This window comes from Lissotriton vulgaris, chromosome 10 (assembly GCF_964263255.1).
Source record: "Lissotriton vulgaris chromosome 10, aLisVul1.2, whole genome shotgun sequence".
Classification (NCBI taxonomy): domain Eukaryota; kingdom Metazoa; phylum Chordata; class Amphibia; order Caudata; family Salamandridae; genus Lissotriton; species Lissotriton vulgaris.
The window spans coordinates 955,602,624-955,626,637 of NC_141698.1; the positions used below are offsets into that span (position 1 = coordinate 955,602,624).

The 24,014-nt window shown below is 43.8% G+C and overlaps 1 protein-coding gene across 1 annotated transcript in view; it reads left to right on the forward strand.

Annotated features, from left to right (window-relative positions):
- Nucleotides 1-24,014, forward strand: part of PLXDC2 (plexin domain containing 2) — a 1,375,592-nt gene that overhangs the window by 1,346,381 nt on the left and 5,197 nt on the right. The window lies entirely within an intron of this gene.

Below are 24,014 nucleotides of genomic sequence, written 5' to 3' on the forward strand. Positions count from 1 at the left end.
CTCAAATTACGAATTTGCTCTAAGAAATCATTTTAGATGCAGCTATTATTACACAGTTGCAGTGTAGCATTACTCGGGACTAAATCTGCCCTCAGGGTCCTGAGGAGAGGCTGTAATGATGGTCACACGTAGTAATTTAAGGAATTTATTATAGAACAAGCAACTAACCTCCTGAAGTCGAACCGGCATGGAACACAAGTATGTTCCATGCCACGCTCTATGCCACACTCAGGTACAATTATGAAAGAAAACAATACATTTAAAGGAGCAACACACATAATAAACTAATAAAGAAAATGTATACACAACACATCCCCCTCCTTTGGAAAAAAGAAAAGAAAATATTATACCGGAAAAAATCTATAAGAAATTGAAACTACCTAACATATTCACTGAGCCATCCTGAATAACTCTTCTCCTCTTACCCATGTCACCCTCTCCAACATGCTCAGTATTGCTATTAGAAGTACTCGGAAACCCTTCCTACCCCCTCACAAAAGGAGTTTTTTCTTGGGGAAGAACTATTTCATCTCTAACCCTCGTAGAGAATTGATTGGTATCTGCAAACTCAACAGACTCCTTTCTCTCCATAGTTTTAGCTGACACCTCCTTATCACAACACAATTGTGCTTGTACAGAGCTCTGATCAAAGTCATCTTCCACCCACTCAAAATTTGAAGGATGAACAAAAACAGGTGTATCAACATTATTGTGCTGTTTTATATCAAAAGCAACATTTTTTAAGTTCCAAACTCTTCCATCCTTGAGTCTCATGGCAATCCTAAGTACTTCAACAACATGTTGTGCTTCCTCAAATCTGCTTTCACCTTTAGGAACTTTAATAGGTCTCTTAATTCGAACCCAGTCCCCAGCCTTTACAGGTAGATTTTTGGTGCCATGACATGCGTCATAGTGCACTTTGCTTTTTAAACGTGTGAATTCTAAGTTCTTCTTTACTTCAATAGGTGACCATTGTCCAATCTTACCTTGCACAATCCAATCAGGGCTGAACTTGCATCTGGTTGTCCTACCTCTCATCATGATAAAAGGTGATAAACCAGTTGTAGCATGTATAGTGGTTCTATAAACTCAAACCGCTTTCTGTATTTCTAACTTCTACTCTGACCCCTTATTCATTGCAGCTTGAATCACAACTTTTAATACTCAATTAAAGCATTCAACTATTCCATTCCCACTAGGGTTGTACAATGAGGTGGTTTTGTGCTTGATCCCACATCTCAGAAAATAATCTTTTGCAACTCTGGATGTAAATTGTACTCCATTATCACTTAATAAGCATACAGGCAGTCCTTCCATAACAAATAATTTGTCTAAGAATTTTAAAACCGTGTGTGTGTCCACTTTTTCAGCAATTTTGACCACAGGCCACTTAGTAAATAAGTAAATTATGACTACACCATACTCCTTTGACTCTCCTACCGGACCAAAAATATCAACTGCTATTACCTCCCAAGGTAGATTAGGGATCAACCCCTTCCTCCTAGTAGGTCTTAAAGTCTTTAATGATTTATCTGCAGAGGAACAAACAAAACACGCTTTCACAAACTTTTCTACATCTATGTCCAATCCTGGCCACCAAAAAATGCCTTTGACCACAAGCTTGGTTCCGACAACTCCAAAATGTCCCTCATGACACAATTGCAATACTTTCTTCCGTACATTTTTAGGTGGAATTATCCTCTCACCGCTCATTAATAAATCTCTATCAAAGGACCGTTACGTTCGTACATCCCAAAATGATTTTATCTCTCTATTGATAAAATGTTTTTAGGCCATCCATTACAAATGTGATTACAAACTGCTTGCATTATTTCATCTTTAGATTGTTCTTCCATCCACTCAACCTTTGTAATGACAGGTGTACCAGAATCTTGAACCAAGGCTATACTGAAGTTTCCCCATGGGTCATCAACACATTCCTCTAATGTTATGGACAGTCTAGAGAAACAATCAGCCATCACATTGTCCTTGCCAGGTACATAGATAATCTTGTAAGTAAATTCTTTCATTCTCATGGATATCCTACCCAATCTAGCCGAGGCTCCCACACTAACTTCACTAGTCAAAATCTTCACCAAAGGTCGGTGGAATATAAGGTGATTCAAGCTTGTCGAATATCACCGTCCAAGTTAAACTTTCAACATCTCAGTTCAATTTGTACTATTCGAACATTGGAATGTTGGTAGCTCCATTGAAAACAATGGAGTGCTCCGGGCTTATAATGGCTGGTATAAGCCCGGAGCTCCAACATTCCAATGTTTCTTTGTTCACAGCTCTGGCCTGAGTGGATTTCAATCCCCTCACGCTCCCTGAAGGCTTAGTTTTATTTGTTTGAACATTCTGCCCTCTCGTGCCAGAATGTCCTAATAGCCTTATAGCCCTTCGTAGCAGGGCTCTACCAGCAATTAAAGTCCTGCTGGCTTGCTAAAGTCCCTCGCCTTTGGCCTTTATCGTTGCAGCGGGCCTTTAATAGTCGGTACAGCCTGTTATGGCGGGCTATAAGGCTATATTACAGACCTGCCTAAAATCTCATTCCTTCTTGATGTGCTTAATTTTGTCTCCTCCAGTTTGTCATTCACTCTGATTCTAATGCACGCACATATACCCGCACACACACGGACACTCAAGAGACACTTTCCTCACCCATAAGTGCTTCATTCCCTTTACAGTCAATATTTCAACAGCTGTGTACCTTCTTCTCACAACTCAGAAGAGACCAGTAATTTCAATTGACACATATAAGGTCATTACTCTCTGTGGTCTACAAAAAAGTTAAGGATTGAATGTACATGCAATCTAAACAACTTTATGTGACAGGGATAGTCATTGTGAGAATCTGGCACTGCCTTCAGTCTCAACTCCAGAGCTCTCAGTTGTGTTGCTGCCATGAACACCCTGAACGCATCCAGACTGCTATATCCTGGTTATTGGTCAGGTGGAGTGGAATTACTATAGGGAATCGAAATTTGCCTAGCTTATGTAACGGTAAGTTTCAATTCTATTAAGGACACGGAGGCGAGGATTATGTTAAAACGTTCCTTCAAATGCTTTGGGACTTAAAGCATTTTTTCGTTCACTGTTTGGATATTTTCCTAAGCTGCTGTGGAGTGTTATTGTTAGTCCATAGTCCTTCCATCATGCCTATCACAGCTAGAAAGCCAGTCCTCTCTTCCTCTTCCTCCTCTTTCTTCGCGCAGATCACGCATTCGCCTCATTGATCCTGTTTAGCACCCTCGTTGCCTGCCGAAAAAAAGGACAGCGTAAGCGAGGCGGCATAGGCATTCAATAACAAGGCAAAGGAGTACTCAAAGACTAGTCAGTACAGAAACTGCATAAAGGAAAACGCTTTACTTACTGCCATACGGGTGGGTAGAGAAAACACTGTGCGTCCTGGGTGGGATAATCCTCGCCTCCGTGTCCTTAATAGAATTGAAACTTACCGTTACATAAGCTAGGCAAATTTCGATTCTATGTCAGGACCGGAGGCTTCAGATTATGCTAGTTCAAAGCTTACTTACCACCAACTGGGCCAAATCCACCACGGGTTTAAAATAAAACCTCTTAAAGGTGGAATCCGAGGACCAATCCGCAGATTCTCCAAGCGAGCACCCACAGAGAACGCCTTAGAGGCCATGGCCCCTCTGGCAGAGTGTGCTCCAAAAAGATTCGTATTGATGCCTGCTTCTTGCATGACCCAACGCACCCACCTAGCAATAGTGGGGGAGGAGACAGCTTTGTGTGGCTTTCGCAAGGCAATCAACAATTGACGCTCGCCCGGGGGGCGCAATTCTAAAGTTAAATCCTCATATGCTTTGAGGCATTGCACAACACACAACTTAGGAGTGTCTAGAAAAGCTGGATAGGAAATGGAACGTGACGACGTTTTAGTGCGTCGACCCACGGTAAAAGTAACCCCATCCGGGGAGAAGATGCGTGCAGATATATCCAGGGCACGCACGTCAGAGAGACGTCTACAAGAGACTAAGCATAACAGCATGGCCAACTTTGCTGAGAGTTCCTTAAGAGACAGATAGGAGTTGGCCGGCCATGAAAGGAACAAATTCAGGACCAAATTGACGTCCCAAAGGACGGAATACCTGGGCTCTGGGGGCAATGCGAGTCGAACAGCCCGCAGAAGACGACAAACAAAAGGATGCTCACCCACCGGAGAGCCATCGATGTTGTCATGGCCTGCCGAAATCGCCGACCGAATCGCATTAATTGTTCTGTAGGCAAGGCCTTTGTCGGCTAGTTCAGCCAGGAAGTTTAGAACGGGAACGAGGCCCGCGACCAAGGGATCCAAATCCTTTCGTAGACACCAACGCATCCACTTAAGCCAAGCGGATCTGTAGCGCTTCGTCGTACTATCGGCCCACGCTTTGGAGAGAAGGTGCTCAGCTGACCCCGAAAGGCCCGGGAGCGTCCAACGTCTCCTGAGAGCCTCCATGCCATGAGGCGGAGCGAGCCCCGCACGATGAGAGGATGCGGTTCCTGATCTGGATTCCTCAGGAGTAGAGGAAACAGGGGGATTAGGATTGGAAAATCCCAAGAAAGTTCCAGAAGAACCGGAAACCATACTTGAGACCTCCAAAGCAGCTTAATCAACAACAGCTCCACTCCTTGGCGGCGTACTTGGGCCGCTGTCCGCACCACCATGGAGAACGGGGGGAACGCAAACGGTTTTTCCCGACTCCAATCCTGCAGAAAAGGCGTCCGTGGCCTCCGCAAGAGGGTCCGGCCTCCAACTGAAAAAACGCGGCAGTTGGTGGTCCAGACGGGATGCAAACAGGTCCACCGAGAAGGGACCACAAAGGCTTTGTAGCCACCGGAAGACTTCCGGATCCAGTTTCCACTGACTGGCATCCCTGAGGTACCTGGAGTGCCAATCCGCTACCTGATTGGCCTGACCCGGCAGGTACTCTGCCGTCACAGCAATGTGGCGCGACAGGCAGTAGTCCCAGAAGTCCTTCGCCAAATTCGCCAGAGCGCGAGAACGAGGACCCCCTAGATGGTTCACATAACGAACCGCTGAAACATTGTCCATTCGCAGTAAAACACAGGCTTTGACCGAATCCTTGGTCCAGCAACGGACTGCGAAGGAGCCCGCCAGGAGCTCCAAACAGTTGATATGTAACCGTTGTTCGTCTGAAGACCAGGCGCCGCCGGTTGGAGAAATCCCCGCACCGAGCGCCCCAGCCCGACCTGCTGGCATCGGACTCTATGACGAGGTCTGGCACCGACCCGAAGATCGCCCGACCATTCCACGCCTCCATGTGAGACAGCCACCAAGACATTTCCTCTTTCACCTTCTCCGTGAGAGGAACCAACTGATCGTAGCTCATCCCTATCCGGAGGTGCTGAGCTTTGAGGCGTTGAAGCGCCCTGTAATGTAGGGGCCCCGGAAAAATCGCTTGGATGGAGGACGACAGAAGTCCTACCACCTTGGCGACATGCCGTAAAGACGTGCGATCCTTGGTGATCGTCTGCCGAAGCAGATGTCGGATCTTCGTGATCTTCCGGGTCGGAAGGCTTAGAACTGCCTCCACCGAATCCACCACGAAACCCAGGAAGGTAAGTTTCTGAGTGGGGGCCAAAACCAATTTTGAGCCGTTGATAACGAACCCCAGTTTCTGAAGAAGTTGTACGGCCTGTTGCAGCTGCCCAGCTAAGATCACTGGACATTGCCCCATAAGGAGGATGTCGTCCAAGTATACCAACATCCGCACCCCTTGACCCCTGAGGAACTCCACCACCGGATGCAGTACCTTTGTGAAGCACCAAGGGGCCGATGAAAGGCCGAACGGCAGCGCCGTGAACTCAAACACCCTGTCGTTCCACAAAAACTGAAGGAAACGACGATGCGGCGGGTGGATAGGAACGACCAGATAGGCATCCTTGAGATCCAGCCTCACCATCCAATCTCGAGGGAGGAGCACGTCTCGAAGGAGGTGGATACCCTCCATCTTGAAGTGTCGATAGATCAACCACCCGTTGAACTCTTTGAGATTGATCACAGGTCTCTTGCCCCCATCTGTCTTGTCCACTAGGAAGACATTGCTGATAAAACCGTTGGGGTGGCGCGTTGATAGACTGATGGCACCTTTGCGAAGCAACTCTGAGACCTCTCCGTCTATCAAAAGTGCGTCGGACTCCGAAAACACCATCGGACGTGGGGACACTTCTTGAGTGGGTTGGTCGTAGAACTCGATATGGAACCCACGGATGGTTTGTAAAACCCAAGCGTCGGCAGTGAGCAATTCCCACTCCTCGTAAAAGGTTGCCAACCTCCCTCCTATCGGAACCTGATCTAAACAAAGTACACTCACCGGAGGTATTTCCTTGTCCGGAATTCTTCCTGAATCCTCTGCCGCCGAAGCGTTGCCCTCTGGTGGGATAGAAATTATTGAAGTTTGCAGAGGTCTGGTACTGGCCTCTGCCGGAGCCTTGCCCTCTATTATTGGCCTGTTGGCCACGGCCGGTCGCGCGGCCCCTACCGCGACCGGCCCCTCCAGAGAAACGCTGGTGAAAAACGCGTTTGATGCTGGACTGTGCCTTGTCCAGTGATGTAAAAGTGGACACGAACTTGCCCAGCTCTCTGATGAAGGGCTCGCTGAAGAGGCCTCCCTGGGCTACCGCGCCCGCCTCTGACGAGGCCAGATCCCCCAGTTTAGGGTCTAATTTAATTAGCAATGAACGCCTGCGCTCGGTGGACAGGGCGCAATTGGCATTACCCAGGAACACAATAACACGTTGTGCCCAATTCGAAAGCACCTCTGGGGAAATGACCGTGCCATTCGCCTTCGCCTCCTCCGCCATGTCGAGGATCTTCGTGGCAGGCCCTACGGCATCTAGCAACTTATCCTGACAGGACCGCCAGGATCGGTCAATACCCTTCTGGGGATCTTTCATGAATTTGGCCAAGAAGGTGGCCATTTTTGCATCCAACTCGGGGGTCATAGCCACCTTCCCTTCCAAAGTCGGCCACGGACATTCCCCTCGCAGACAACCTCTGGCTTCCTTCTCCAGTGGTTTGCGCAGACGACCTGCAACGAACTTTGCCACAGTCTCACCCGGTGTCCAAGCTGCGGATCGCGGATGAACAATCTCGTCCGGGTCCAACATGCCCGATTCGTCCCGAGGGAGCTCCGTGGCTGAGCTCGATGGGCGCCAAGAGCGAACCGACTCCCCGTCATCGTCAGTGTCCGGTGAATCATACACTGGTGAAGCTGGGGCCGTGGCAACGTCCCCTGTAGCATCATGGTTCGTCAGGGGAGCAGGGGGCGCAGCCGTTGCCTTTGCCAAAAAGGCGTCACGGAGACGCTCAAAGGCGCCCCTGTCCACCCCCTGTGCCTCCGAGGACGGTCCTTCCCTGCAGGGTTTCTTCGGCACGGGCGGTTTCCCGCTCGACGTTCCCGGGGGGTCAGTAGTCGCCCCCAAATGCGCGGACGCTAACTTCGCGCATTCCTCCACAATGCATGCGGAGAGGCGGTCCTCCATGGGCCCCACCACCTCCGTCACACAGCGGTAAATGGAGTTATCCACCGCTTGGTAGAACTCATCGTCCTGTAGGTGGGAATAGGGCTCCTCTTCATACTCCCCTTCCATCATGAACTCACAGAAACAACCCTACAGGCACCCAAGAGGGTGTTAATCGAGAGGCAACTCGAGTTTGGGCAGACAAAACTGACTGCGATTACTTTGTGGGCCAACAGGCGTGGCAGGTAGGGCTGCACCGACCCCCCAGCGCGCGGACTCTCCTCACCGGGACCGAGTCTTGCTACCCCTCAAGCGCGCTATGCCACACAAAACTAATTGAGGTGCACAAAAGGCCCCCGAAGGCGTTTCACGCTGTCTACGCCGCAATACAGACCCCAGCGGGGCGTCAGAATAAAGGATTACAGAACCGGTAAACCAGGTGTCAGAGGGGCAAGCGAGGGCAGGCTCCGGCGCAGGCAGACTCCTCAGCGCGGCCCCCGTAACTGAGGAGGCGCGCCGAAGAGCAGGCGAGACGCGTTGGCGCCCTCTGGCGGCTTTATCAGTCACCGCACACAAATGGGAAAAGACAAGGTCGCGTAGGAACGAACAGAACGTTCCCGCGACCGGGGACTCTGCAATGGAAAAAGTAAACCATGTGACGAGCCCCCAACAAATTGTATATACGATACAACCAGTAAATATCACAGAAAAGGAAACATGAAAAGCACTTATCTGGCTGCGGAAGCAGCGAAGAAAGAGGAGGAAGAGGAAGAGAGGACTGGCTTTCTAGCTGTGATAGACATGATGGAGGGACTATGGACTAACAATAACACTCCACAGCAGCTTAGGAAAATATCCAAACAGTGAACGAAAAAATGCTTTAAGTCCCAAAGCATTTGAAGGAACGTTTTAACATAATCTGAAGCCTCCGGTCCTGACATAGAATTCTGCTCTACTAATTATGATGGGGAGGATATTCCTGCACCTGATTTTCCTGGGTGCTGGAAAATGGTGATAATTCCAACCCTTAAACTTTTATGGGCTTCTGTATGTAACAGCAGCAAAGACTCTTTCCCCAATATTTTGTAGAGGGGGAAGCAAGCAAACACTGCCCACCCTTCCAGAAATTAGCTTCCTCTTCTTCCCGTACTCCCACAGTCCTTCAATAAAACTCACCACACAAATATAGGTCCCCACCTACATTTACCATTTGTATTCAGCAGGAGGTTGGTGTATGTGTTAAACCCATATAATTGGGAATCTCAAGTTGTTTTATGGCCAGTAAGTCCAATCCCACATTGTTATTCCCTATTTCATGCAATTTAGCTCATAATTGCATGGTAATGGTGTGGTGTTACCGCACAGTAATATTGATTATGCATGCCTAAATTGCAGCACACCAGTACTCATTATCATGGCCCTGGAGGTGACATACTTCACAAAAAGTACTGGACAAGTCTCAGGTGTTGTGTGAAAAATAAAACTACAGAAACATAACATCTGGGAAACGGAATACTGGTGATGAATAGCTCACCTGTACCTTACAAAGGGCCAGATGAGTATAGAATTTTTGTGGTCGCTAACTCGATTGGCAGAATCCCACAAAAATGCTTATTGGGATGTACGAAGCCCAAATTGCAGTTCAGTAACTTGTTAACCAATCAGTATTTGGAAGGGGATTCTGAAGGCGTCCCTTCCTAATACCGAATTGAAACGGTGTGTGTGAATGTTTGCGACCAAAATAAGGTTGCACAACATTCACAATTTTCCGCCATTTGAAAAATAGTGGTAACTCATTCGCAAAGGGGAAGGGGCTGCCAATGGACCCCTTCCCTTCTGAGAATGGTTGGCAAAATATTTCTTAAGAGCAGGCAATGGGCCCAGGGACTTTTTATTTTGTATTCATTTGCAAAGTTTTATATATTGCTGGCTAGACCCAGAGGTATCAGAGCGCTTTACATGAGGATCAGCAAGTTCCAGGATACATAGTTATATCAGTTGAATCAGCGAGTTACATATTACATAGTTACAACCGTGTGAATCAAAGAATCACAGAGGGAGGGGGAGTGAAGGAGACACGAACAGGGTGAAGAGCAAAACAATGTCAGATGACCGGCTGGGTAGGTGACGGCCAAGGGGCCAGACTCCTCTAAAGCTGGATAGGACATCTCCACCGGGCATCCGGCAATGCTACTCAGGCTCCGTGTTAGGTACAAACAGTTTTGTAATTTACATCAGTTGAATCAGCTAGTTACGGGTTATATAACTACATCAGTTTGAATCAAAGGATCAAAAGAGGGAGGAGGAGGGGGAGGGAAGGAGACACATACGGAGAGACAAGGAAAAGAATTTCAGGAGACCGGCAGTGTAGGTGATGGCCAAATAGGTGCTGGAGAATAGTTACATGAGTTACAAAAGCATAGCATAAACATAGGGTGGAGGGGGTAAGAAATACAATGGGGAGATGAGGAAAAACAGTGTCCAACGTCCGGCTGGGTAGGTGACGGCCGAGGGGTGAACCCAAGTCAAACTCCTCTTAGCTCCATAGATAATGGCAGTGAATCGTAATGGGACACAAATTGTGATCTACTTCATTAATATTCATAAGGAAGGTCTATTTGCAACCCGCTATGAATCGCTAATGAAAGTCAAAAGAGTTTCATACGGTAGAAATAGCGATTTCCTGATTGCAATTAGCAAGAAATCACAATTAAGTAATTGCTATTCCTATTTTCATACATCTAGTAAGTGAAATAAAATAAGCAAAATGTAAATAGGGCCTGGTCCATTGTAAACAAAAAAGAAAATTGTAATGGCTTGTAAAATTAAGGCCAGTAATATAAGTCTCTGCCAGTTTATCCCCTTCGATGCTCATGACGAGCTCAGCTCGTCATGAGGTACACCTCTCGTGTGCTCATGACAAGCTGAGCTCGTCATGACCACACCCATTTCCATTATGGTCCAGCACAGCAGAGAGATCTTCTGAGCACCCAAGGTGTTATTAATAATGCGGGTGGTGAATACTGGCAGAACGAGCATCACAGCTCTGCCTTTATTTACTTTGTTTGTGCCTGGATGGCTAGGTGTCTGTACATCCATTGATCAATCAAGGTACATGGGTGCTGGTTTCTGTACTTTGAGTTTATGTCATTCTGTCTTGTATATTTCTCAACAAGTGTGTGCAGATGTCATCTTTGTTAGTGAATGTACTCTGTCTTTCTGTGCACATGCAAAATAAAAAAAAGTCAGGCAATTACTTCCTAATAGGATAGTAGCTATTGCTTTTGTGACTTTTCCACCTTGCCCTAGTGGGTTTGATAACAGATGAAGTCATATTTTACTTTTTTAATCTTGAATTGTTCTTTCTATTTCTTTGTTTCTTTGTTTGTTTGTTTCTTTTTTTCAAAAGATATGGGAACATAACAAGTTATAATCTCACACTGAATATATAGCAAAGCAATATTTCTTTTGAATCAGCTTTTGACATTCCATTGACATGAATCTGAATTCAAGGCTTTGAGTCAGTTTTGACATTTAGTTCCATTAATAAATGTCAGGAATGCCCTCAATCTAATTATATCCTGATTGATTGCGGGATCATGTTCTTCATTGTTTTATAGCTAGGTCATCAATAATTCAGTGGTTAGCAGCAGATAGAAAATAAATGCCTTGCTTTACAATAAATGAACATATGTTCACTGATGATCATGCTTAGAGCATGGAACAGGCTGTATTTACCTTTCTTCGGATGAGATGTAGTGCTCTTTCCTTTCCAATTCTAAGCAGAGAGGGGTGGAAGCCCCACTAAAATGATAAACACATTCCTTGTCAGGTTGGACTACAAAAAGTCACTAAATTAAACTGTGCTTAACCCTCTGGTTAGTTTGGCATAAAATTGAAATAAATGTAGTATTTCATCACTGTAATACAACGTCAATGTTTCATGGAAATGAACAATGTTGATACTCTCTGCAATAAATGGAACACCCACCGTAATGCTACTGGCATGCCACCCTATCGCTGTGTGAGGCAAGAGAACAACTGGCCTTGAATTGCCTGCATTGCAATGATCTTAGCTGGGGAGTCATGAAAAGTGACGTTCCAGCAGTGCAGGGGTCTTGTAAATAAGGTCCCTAGTTTTCATGATGGCCTGTGGTAAGACCTTACTGGGCAAGCGTTAGTACTTTTTACCTACGCTAAATCCCTCTTTTCATCAACTGTTGAGAAATTTCCTTCAGGTCTATGCTGCAGTTTCTAGTTTTGCTGGTCAGGCTTCAAAACACAAGGTCTATTTCCAGAAAGGCAACATGCATTGACCAGTACCCTGTGGTCAACTTGGCCCTCTTGGAGCAGACAGCCTTCTACTTTTTGAGTACCTGAATCACATAAACAGGAAACTATCTACTAGACCATATGGGAAGCTGTTCTGTAAGCGGTCCGGAGTCATTGTGTCCTTAAATGAATCCTCTTCTTGCAGCAGGAGTCAGACATTAGGAGTCTTCTTCCAGCAGCTTCTCCATCTTCAAACGGAAACTTCAAGGACTATGGTGTGCGAAGGTGGTGGTTGAGGCGGAAGATTGATCATATGCTCTAGGTAGTGTTTGTAGAAAGTCTGCTACCCATCCCAACTCTTTTCTCACAGTCCCCCCTCTTTTCGCAGAGCTTACTCTTTGCCAATGTTTCAATATGGCATAAACCTGCTGTGACCACGCAAGCTAGTCTTCGCCCTCTTTGCCATTCTCCTATTTAGCTGAAACCTCCTTCGACCTGACAGGGCCTACTCTGGTTCTCTTTCCCACTTAGACTGGTTGTTGACGGTCTAGTTGGGTCTTGGGCAACAACTGGTGAATTCCTCCATGCCATTTCGTAATCAAAAGTGGTAGTGCTAAGGCTGTCCTTTGTTCTGCCTGATGTTCCTGTTCACTTGCAGATAACTAAGCCTTGCTAATTGGTCAACAGTTAACATCTCTTGTACTTTTTCAACATAGAGTCAAGCTACTGTCTTCTGAGCCACGTTGATTAATTTTCACAGCTATCAATGTGCATTCCAGCTCTGGATACGTAATGAGTGACAGAAATGGTTAAGCTGGTTATAGCTTAGGCAGCCTCAAGAACATGATTTTAGCATTATTTTTCTCTTAAGAAATCTGATTTCACTAACAAATCAGATTATAAAAAATAAGTATTATTTAATATTAAATGACTTTGTCAGCATTTCCCCAGAAGGACATATAATGTTAAATGTCTTAATCAGACTGAAATAACTTTTAGGCCTTAAGTCGCTGTGAGGACACACTTTTTAAACATACAGTGGCCAACCTTTTACATATTAATTATTGACCTGGCCCTTTTTGCAGTATCTCCCCCAGATTTTTTCCTTATGATGCTGAGCGTGTTTTTATTGGTTTTAGGAATCTGTGCATTTTACCACTGCTATCCAGTGCTAAAGTGCTTGTGCTGTCTCTATAAAACATGGAATAATTGGCATCTAATTAAATGGTACATTTAATTTACTTGTTACATCCTAGTAAAGTGGTACCACATGTTCCAAGGCCTGTAAATTAAATGCTACTATTGGGCCTGCGGTACAAAAGGGGGTGGTGATGGACGGAGCATCTGAATCAAACCGCTTTCTGGCATTCCAGCCGTCTTCAGCCCGGCTTGCCTAAATCCAGTAGCAAACCATCACCACCCCCTTTTGTATTGCTTTTGGCCGCCATAAGTGTGGCAGGGTATGCTCAGACGAGAGTCCCTTGCTCACTTTGCCACTGGATTCAAGCAAGCCGGTCTGAAGACGGCTGGAATGCCAGAAACCGGTCCTCGGAAGCTTGTTTCCAGTCCAGGGAAGACATGGCTTGGCAGTTCGGGCTGGACTGTTCCCATGAGGCACAGGGTCAGACTGATTTGCATATAGCCATGTCTGAACTGGGGTGGCAGAGTGGGCTAAAGAACGGTGATGGATTAAACCCAGATCTTTTGACTGTGTGTGCGTGTTTGATTGATTCAGATGCTCCGTCCATCACCACCCCCTTTTGTACCGCTTTTGGCCGCCATAAGTGTGGCAGGGTATGCTCAGACGTGAGTCCCTTGCTCATTTTGCCACTGGATTCAAGCAAGCCAGGCTGAAGATGGCTGGAATGCCAGAAACCGGTCCTCGGAAGCTTGTTTCCGGTCCAGGGAAGACATGGCTTGGCAGTTCGGGCTGGACTGTTCCCATGAGGCACAGGGTCAGACTGATTTGCATATAGCCATGTCTGAAATGGGGTGGCAGAGTGGGCTAAAGAACGGTGATGGATTAAACCCAGATATTTTGACTAGGTGTTAGTGTTTGATTGATTCAGATGCTCCATCCATCACCACCCCCTTTTGTACCGCTTTTGGCCGCCATAAGTGTGGCAGGGTATGCTCAGACGTGAGTCACTTGCTCACTTTGCCACTGGATTCAAGCAAGCCGGGCTGAAGACGGCTGGAATGCCAGAAACCGGTCCTCGGAAGCTTGTTTCCGGTCCAGGAAAGACATGGCTTGGCTGTTCGGGCTGGACTGTTCCCATGAGGCACAGGGTCAGACTGATTTGCATATAGCCATGTCTGAACTGGGGTGGCAGAGTGGGCTAAAGAACAGTGATGGATTAAAACCAGATATTTTGACTGGGTGTGAGCGTTTGATTGATTCAGATGCTCCGTCCTTCACCACCCCCTTTTGTACCGCTTTTGGCCGCCATAAGTGTGGCAGGGTATGCTCAGACGTGAGTCCCTTGCTCACTTTGCCACTGGATTCAAGCAAGTCGGGCTGAAGACGGCTGGAATGCCAGAAACCGGTCCTCGGAAGCTTGTTTCCGGTCCAGGGAAGACATGGCTTGGCAGTTCGGGCTGGACTGTTCCCATGAGGCACAGGGTCAGACTGATTTGCATATAGCATGTCTGAACTGGGGTGGCAGAGTGGGCTAAAGAACGGTGATGGATTAAACCCATATCTTTTGACTGGATGTGAGTGTTTGATTGATTCAGATGCTCCGTCCATCACCACCCCCTTTTGTACCGCTTTTGGGCGCCATAAGTGTGGTAGGGTATGCTCAGACGTGAGTCCCTTGCTCACTTTGCCACTGGATTCAAGCAAGCCGGGCTGAAGACAGCTGGAATGCCAGAAACCGGTCCTCGGAAGCTTGTTTCCGGTCCAGAGAAGACATGGCTTGGCAGTTCGGGCTGGACTGTTCCCATGAGGCACAGGGTCAGACTGATTTGCATATAGCCATGTCTGAACTGGGGTGGCAGAGTGGGCTAAAGAACGGTGATGGATTAAACCCAGATCTTTTGACTGGGTGTGAATGTTTGATTGATTCAGATGCTCCGTCCATCATCACCCCCTTTTGTACCACTATTAGGCCTGCAGCACTCATTGTGCCAAACACTACAGTAGCCTTTTAAACTATATTTCAGACCTGCCACTGTCGCCTGTTGTGCAGTTTTAAACTGACATTTTGACCTGGCAAAATAAACCTTTTTTCAGGCCTAAACCTTCCTTTTTAATACATATGTCACCACTAAGGTAGGCCATAAAGCCACAAAGGGTAGCTTTCCTTGTATTTCAAAAGGTAGGACATGTGGGGCTAGGTTTTACATGTCCTAGCAGTGAAAAACTCCTAAAGTTGTTTTTCACAACTGTAAGTCCGATCTCTCCCATTGGCTAACATTAGGTTTCCTTATTCCGTTGAATAAGTGCAAACCTTTGATAGGGAGCAGATTGAACTATGGTGTTTTCATGCAAATCACATATTTAATTTAAAATCCCCCTTAATGGTAAAGTTGGATTTTAAGTTTCAATTTTGAAAATGCCACATTTACAAAGTTGATATGTTTTTGCCATAACCATTGATGCCTTCTGCCAGTGTCCTGGGGCACATGAATGTGAAATGTCTATGCTGTTGGTGTTTGTGTATTTCTGCCAGACAGTGACACATAAGGGGTTCAGATGTGGATAGGATGTGACACTTCAAAGGCTTACCTCTCTGAATATATCTCTTTACAACGAATGTGCTACATCGCATTCCATTACAACGCGGTTGTTACAATGACTTGCTGTAGGGGGTGCTGGACTTAGGAACGCCCCCCCTACAGCAAGTCTTTGAAACGACATGCGATGTAATGGTTTGCCTTGTAACTACGTGGTCGTAATGGAATTTGTTGTATCGCATTCAATGTAAACAATTTCTCCTGCCTCTACCATACACAAAGGAACATGACACTAGTTGTTTGTCACCCAAGACTTCTTGGACCCTTGACAGTGGTGGGGATTAACTTTCCAGAACCTAATGTGAGAGTAGCAAGGGGAATTCCCCCACTTCAAAGGTTGGCACCAGGTAAAAATACTGGACCTCCAGCTCCACTCTTCAGTACAGTCCTTGACCTGTCAATATTACAGAAGAAGGACTGCCTTGTTCCCCAGAAAACTGCCCTGCTGCATAAGGTCTTCCTTGCTCTAAAAGGACTTCCCTGCTGCTACCAGATGATTGTCCTGCTGCATGAGGACTGTCTTGACCCACAGAGGGCTGCCCTGCTGCAGTGACTCCAAGGGTCAGTTGGCTGACCTGCGGTCTGAGCTACTGGGACACAACAAGCTCCAGAAGTCTCTCTGCAACTGCCCGGCTGACCTGCTGCATTGGACCTGCCTAGCCCTGCCACAGGACCTACCTGATCCCTGCTGGTATCTGCTGATGTGAGTTCCTGATCCTCAGGAGGAGCCTTCCCAGTTTCGGCACCCTTGGCTGGTATCATTTGAGTTCCTCCTGTAAACGAAGGCAAACTCCTGACTTTTTGGGTTCTTTGGGGCTGCAAACAGGCCAGTTCACACCAAGTCTCTGCTACCCACGATGGCCCAACCCGAAGCACCATTGGACCTGACTTTTTCAATTATGATAACCGCCAGTGATGACCGACAATGCAAAATCTGCATGTTGAGCTACATCAATTGCAGCCTGCTGTGACCACCAGCATGCCCATCTGCAATGTCCGACTGGATATTCACACTACAGGGATGTCTGTCCACAATGCCTGGCCTGCTCTTTGCCTACAGCGATGACCATCAAGAATGCTCTCTCTGCTCCTCGCGGCCTCCTTCACCACAAACCGAACTCTTCGCATCAGATATTGAGACTGTACGTTTTTCAGCAGGACTAACCTGGCCCCTGTATCTGGCCTGCACTCCATCGCGGTTGGCCTGAGCTTGTCACTATCCCTAGGTCTAGCACCATCTGTTGACCTTGAGTGGCACTTTGTGCTTTTAGGTGCTGTATCTACTTAAAAATGTTAAATTAAATATCTCCTGTTCTACTGATTGGATGTTTATCATACTAGTATAACTTTATTTATTACAATGTACTCTATTTTCTAAATTGGTTTGAGATTTTTCTTGGGTTGTGTTTTCACATTATTCACTGTTTGTGTGCTGCATATATACATTTACACTTTGCTTCTATGTTAAGCCTGACTGCTCTGTGCCAAGCTACCAGAGGGTTAAGCATAGGTTAATTTATTTATTTCTGTGGTTCACCCTAGCAAGGAATGTGTTTATTACATGAGTGGGGTTTTCACCACCTTCAACTAATAATCCAAGTTCTTAGAATTAGGCACCAAGATTAGTGGATTCATATTTCAGTATTTAGGGTGACATTAATATAAAAGTATGTTTTACGAGAAGGCAAAGGCACTGTTCTTTGAAATGTGTAACTGCAGTAACTTTAAACTGAATCCCAGACAGAGCACAGTTCCCTCCCCACATCTGAACTATCTCCTCCTTTGTAAAATTCAAGACATCTCAAAGACCTTCTTCTCAATCGTTCCCTAGCGAACCGATAGGAGCTTCTGATGTGCTTAATTCAGCACATCACAGCAGTTTGACTCTGACTTCAAGACCTCTACCTCCTCTGCCTCCCGGACCCCTACTTCGTTCCCCCCTCCCGGAAAGAGGAGCTCAGCCCAAGACAACAGCACTCATCTAAGACATTTCAGGACTTCAGTGCCCCAAGGTTACATAACACGCTGGGAATTCCTTACCAAGATTTTTCTATTACTGTATTCTGTGATTTTTGCAGTATGACTGCTGTAAAGCACTCCGATACCCTCTGGTCTGGCCAGTGCTATATAAAATTTAAGAAATAAATTATAAACACAGTTGTGCCCAGGACAGCCATGTATTTTTGTCTTGTGTGGGTTGTGCAAGTCCACACTGCATCTCACATGCATGACATTTAACTCTCATGCCATTGCTGCATTTCCTTCAGCACACACTGTATCCTTACGGGTAAATTAATGTTACCAATTGAATTAAACCTATGTTCCCAATAATATTTTGGGGCACACACTGTTGCACTGAATATTTGTATCACAGTATCCTAATACCAGCAAAAAAGTAAATAATCTGAGGTGGCTATGCAGAAAGGTTGATTTGCTACTCATAGCATTACAAGTAAAGATGTAAATCTCCATAAAATGCAAAATGTTATGTATTAAAATTTAACATTGTAACTAGCCTGTATACCCTGTTGGTCTAAATGCCCCAGCTTTAAAATAGCTATACAGAGAAAGAGACCTCCCTACTGTCTATAACCTTAAAAGGGGAGAACTAGAAAGTTTACTGGAAAATGGCCCTAAAAATTACCGGTGGATCAGATGAATTCAGGTATTGCACTGATCTCCTTTTGTTCTCTCAGCGTGATGCCATCATTTTGACACCATGGATCCCAACTATGCTGTCCCATGGGACGCAAGCTGCACTTCCGACACTCAATAAGGCCAAAACCAGTCTGGGGTTTCTTGTGTTCATGTTTTCAGGTTTCATGGCTTTGCGCTGTGGGGTTGATTTTCCCTTGTGGGACTGGGCCACGACTGATTTCACATTTATACTGTCACTGTCTGTAATGTTTTCAGATGAGCTACAAACTAATGGACTGGGATGTGGCTTACAAACCTCAGTGTGGCTAGAATCCACTAGTTTTTGTGGTCTTTTTTTATTGTGGTCTCAAAGTAAATACTTAAAGAGGCTCCGTAAAACATGTTGAAGCCTGTTGCCCAGATAACTCTCATTCCTCACTTATTTCAAAGGAAGTGGATCTGTGGGGATTCAGAATAGACTTGAAAAGCTGCCTGTTCTAAAGACTAACTTGCTGCCATAAGAAATAATCTCTCCTCTCCGATGACCACATTTCCTACTCCTGCAAAACCCTCCCTTCTGTGATGATAAAGAATATCCTTAGGCTTTCCTGTTTTCAGTTTCTATTTTTGGCAATTTTCCAGTTTTTTAATACCTTACCAAAGAGTGGTTATCATTGGTTACATATTTCGTGCCATTAAAAACAACAGAAAAGTTGTTTTCCAGTGTTTATGGAATTTTATTTTAATTTTAAATATTGCTTGCTTTCTGATAGTGCATGTGGAAAGGTAGCGTGTGCACAGGGTATATGAGGACCAAATAAATTATTACTGCACCAGAATGGACTACAAAGTCAATAGCATTCTTCATTAACTCTGAAGATTGTAAAGATGCTTTTCAGCATACCATCTAGTAAGTGACAAGGATCTCTTACAGGGAAGCACTTCAGCTCAGGTATCGGGCTTTATCTCCGCTTTTTTGGCTTTAAAAGCCAAGAAAGCGGAGATAAAATTATCTCCCTATTACCTAGCTGTCGCTAACACCAGTTAGCGACAGCTAGTAGGAGATAGCGACCATCTTGGGTCCCACTTTGCATGTCAGAGAAATTTATCACTAATGACATGCAAAGTGGGCGTGCCAAGATGTTAGCGACTGGAAACAGTCGCTAACATCGCTATCTCCTATTACCAACTTTTGGAGATATTCGCACTAAGCGCGAATATCTCCAAAAGCTAACACCTGCCCTGAGCAGTTCTTAATCATGTTATCCAATGGGAGGTGGTTAACATGGCTAAGAGCCTTAGCTCGGTAATGCATGAATGTCGCTGACTTTTCAAGTCAGTTTACCAAGGTTTATCTGCGATAAAAATCGCCGCAGGTTGGCATTAAATTATTGTCTCTTACCATATTGCTTGGTAATATGTATTCCATGTTTACCAAATGCCTGGTGTCATGTTTTCTCCTCTATCTCACCACTATCTCAAATGCTTGGTGACAACGTTCTTTTCACATATACCTGTCACTACATCTTGCATTGAATGTTTAAAATGGGGGTGTTTGGCAATTCACTTACAATCAATACTGACTCACTAGAAAAGGGGGCTGGTTTATCAAAGGATTTCACCCATTCTCTGTCTGTGAGTGACTGCGTTGCTACATATTAGGAAAGATTCTTATGAAACCAGCTATTTTACATATCAGTGAAATCAAATGTAGCCAAAATTTCAAATATGATTTGGATATTTCCTGATTCTCTGCAGTTTATAAAATAACTAAATAAGACCTAAAATATGCTTCTAAACACTGCATCTTTATACCAAAGACCACAACGCTGAAAAAAGCAGAAGGAAGAAGAGACAATGTTTTAGTGGCATATCTAAACAACAAACCTCAAGTAGAATAATGCTAGCCCAGTCTTTCTTGATGCTACCTTGTATGACAAAGTTAAATTGTATTGGCCCCTTCCGGAATAAATAAAAATGACTTTCACTTATCTTTTCCTTTCTTTGAATGACACTTAGTTTCTGTTTGCAAAGGTGTTTTTTCAGTGTTTATATGTGATGGCTATTTTCCTTCCGGTGGGGTTTTATCAGTTATTATAGGTTTAAACCTAAAACCAGATAGCCTATATATCCATTCAACTGTGCTCACACCGCATAAAGACATTCATGTATTCCTTTAAGATTGCTAACCTTCCAAAAAGTGACTAAGCCCAAGCAAACCGTTTGGTTACTAGCATGGCATGGGAAAAACAATACGTTTTCTTAAACTAACCCTCACCCACCAAAAGGTACCTTGGTGGTATGTTTCATCATCAGGTTCTTCCCGCCAACATGTTTCAAAGACTACTCCTCACACAATTGCGGTGAAGATTTATCATGAAAATATCAAAGTACATCAAAACTACTTATTCTTTTTCCTCTATCCTTCCAGATTGTCAATTAAGAAATCGATTATTAGTTCTTTTAAGAATATTACCAAGTAGGTGTTGAACTGATGTATTGCACAGAGGTTTATTCATTCAAAACACCTAACAGGCTAGCAGCACTAGGTCTTAGTCAGAGGTGTAACAGGGATCATTACATTAGCTCCTGAAGAGAAGCTGAGGGGTAGGCTTCGAAACATGTCGACCTGTGAGGGAACTGCTCATTAAAGATTTTTTTTCTCTCCTCTTTCCCCACATTTTATCAATACCTGCTATAGGGAGCATTACAAGTTTAGTTTTTCCATAAATCCAGGACTTTTTTAATACACTCATTTCTGACCCTTCCACTCTCACACCAAACTTAACATAACTTCACTTCACCTAAAAGTGCTCCCACTTATCCATTAGTCATAGCATGCCCGTCCCACAGTGGGTGGGAAGAACCCGATGACGAAGCATGCCACTGAGGGACCTTTTGGTGGGTGAGGGTTCTTTTAAGAAAACATATTGTTTTTCCCATGCTAGTAACCAAATGGTTCGCTTGGGCTTAGTCACTTTTTGGAAGGTTAGCACTTTATTTTGTAACTCAGAGTGGACTCTTTTTGTTCTTTCATAGCTTACAGAGGAGATTGAGTCCATGACTGATATATCTCTTCACTCCCTTCCTTGTTTCTTGATATTCCTTTAAGCATGTACACTCTTGTAGCAGTACTAGTTTGTTATTTTTCAAGAGGAAAAGCCAGTGAAAATTGTGTTCAGATTTCTTCCCATCATTTCAATGGTATAAGTACGATATTGCTAACACTGTGGGAATTTCCTAATGTCACAGTAACAATAGACCATGCGAGACATCACAAAATACATATTACCAAGTTATGTTGGAAGAAGTGTCTAATTTGGTTCCAACAAAGTGAAAATATAATTATATCCTGCAAGACCTCTATAATATGCTACAAAGACCGACAACATTTTCATTGTCGTAGAAATGTTATCTAGAACATGAGTCAGAGTATTGTTGTAATGGCCTTTATGCCACAGACTGCTCCTAATATTGCTAAAGTCGTATTCTCTCTTTCAACTGGTATAAACTAAAACAGGTAAGCTAATTTCTTTGTTAAAGAAATTGTGCAAATTGCTAATGACAGAATATAAATTCAATATATCAAAGGATTAAGGGTGCAAAGAAAGCAGACAGTCTTGCCAATCCTTTTAGAGTACGGTATGATCAGAGGACGTTGTTGTAGAGACTGGTCTCAGACAAAAAAGAAATACATATTTTATTGTGAGTGACAAGCTCACTAAAATTTTATAATTTGTCTCATATAACAAAGATAAATAAGGAGTCCATTGATCAAAAGTAGCAGCAACTTGAGAATATAGTAAATACAAGAAACAATGTGGCTATCTTGATTTCTTTTAATTAAAAAAGATTAAAAATAAGGAATTCCCATCAGTAAGACATGCTTACTCACTCACACCTCTATGAAAGCATTGAAACTTTGCTATACAAGAACCATGTTCAATGCACCAGCACAGCAACAACTTTTAAAACAAAACACCCAAAATGGAATTTGTTAATGAAAATAAATGGGACAGATGTGAAAGGGAGATGCCTTTTTTTGTTTTCTTGTTCAGGACCTCCAGTGTTTACTTATGACTTTGCTCAGCTTAATGATATTCACCTTGCTTGTAATTATTGCTTGAAAAACTAAATAATCTCACAAACTTTCATCACTAGTCTGTATGCTTCATTTTGTCAGTTCTTTGTTACTCTAAAAATTATATTCACGCCTCCATATTCAGACCACTCCACTCATAGTAGCTTACCTATTGTCTGCTGTAAGCATATCTTGCTCCCACTATCTTCTTTTTAAAAAAAATATTTTTTATTGACAACACAAGTCAAGAGAGCATGATAAGAGTCATTTTTCACATATATAATACAGAAGAAAGTAAAAAGAAGGACAACCAATTAAGCAATAGATTAGTCAAGATATAGATAATATAATTTCCTCGCATCTTACTACAAACTAAATCATAAATAAACATCAAAGCTCGGTACAGAGTAGTATATCAGTATAGACATATAGCAAGATGTATTTTTAGCCATAACTTTCTTTTTATCTAAAAATAATGATATTGAACTTGATTTCAAAAGAAAGTTCCCCAAATTTTATCTAATTTCCTCATTGATCGAATACCTCTTATTCTGGCTAGAGAGGACTCCATAGCATATATCTCGTTTACCAATGCCCACCATTCCAGTATATGAGGTGGCTTTAAAGATATCCATGTCCTAGCTATGACCAATCTTGCACACAAAACTAGGATTATTACTAAATCTTTATATGAGCCATTAAGTGGTTGCATGCCCAATAATACCATTGTTGTTGATATTGAATTAGAAATCACTTGTTTCTGATTTAGAATATTTTCTATTCCAGTCCAAAACTCAAATAGTGATGGGCATGAGCATGTGTTCAAGGTCTGCTGCTACCAAACCACACTTAGGACACTTAATGCGGTCGCTTGTTAGATTATTTTGGGACCATTTTGAGATTCCTTGTGGGGTATAATATAGGTGGCATATTGTTTTAAATAATTGAAGCCTTATGCTAGAGGATTGTACCAATTAATTGATACTACTGAATGAAGTAGAGATGTTATGTGCGGTTATGTTTTTCCCTAGTCTTGTTGACCATTTCTCAGCAAGTTTGGGGCAGTCATCAGCTTTATACTGATTGAGACACTTATAGCCTATACTAATAAGAGACTTTATATTTTCCGAGTATATACATTTCCATATATCTGAGTCTGATATTTCTATCGGATTCATTTTACGTATTAACAAATCTCGAATTTGTATATATTTAAACCGCATCTGTTCTGGCAGTTTATAAAGAAGCTTAAGTGTCTCAAAATCTAGTAAACCCGCCGTATCATATAAATCTCCTAATGATTTTATGCCAAAATTGGCCCATACACATCCTACTCTGTCGCTAAAAATTCCAGGCAAACCCGGGTTGTCCCACAGCGGTAGCTTGGAGTGATTACTTCTACTCTTATTTGTTTTTTCTTTAAAATAGCCACTCCACGAATAGAAGCATACAATGTTGTGCAAATCATCACCTCATAGCCTAATTGCTCTAGCAGTTTCCTATCCCTACAGCAAATATGAGTTTCTGTTAGTAACTCAAAGTGAGGATTATACATTCTCAATTCCTCATATACTAATTGCCTCTTACTGTTACTATTAAGGCCTGCAACATTCCAGGCTAAACATCTAATTTGATACATTTCATAAATCTAAATATGCTGTTATTTTTATGAATTAACATAAATGTGAAAATTCCTCTATTCTCATCTTTTACATGACTTGTGCTCATGTTGTCATTTTTATCATTTTTGTCCTCCTCCCTGACCCTACCTCCACTATCCACCCCTCTG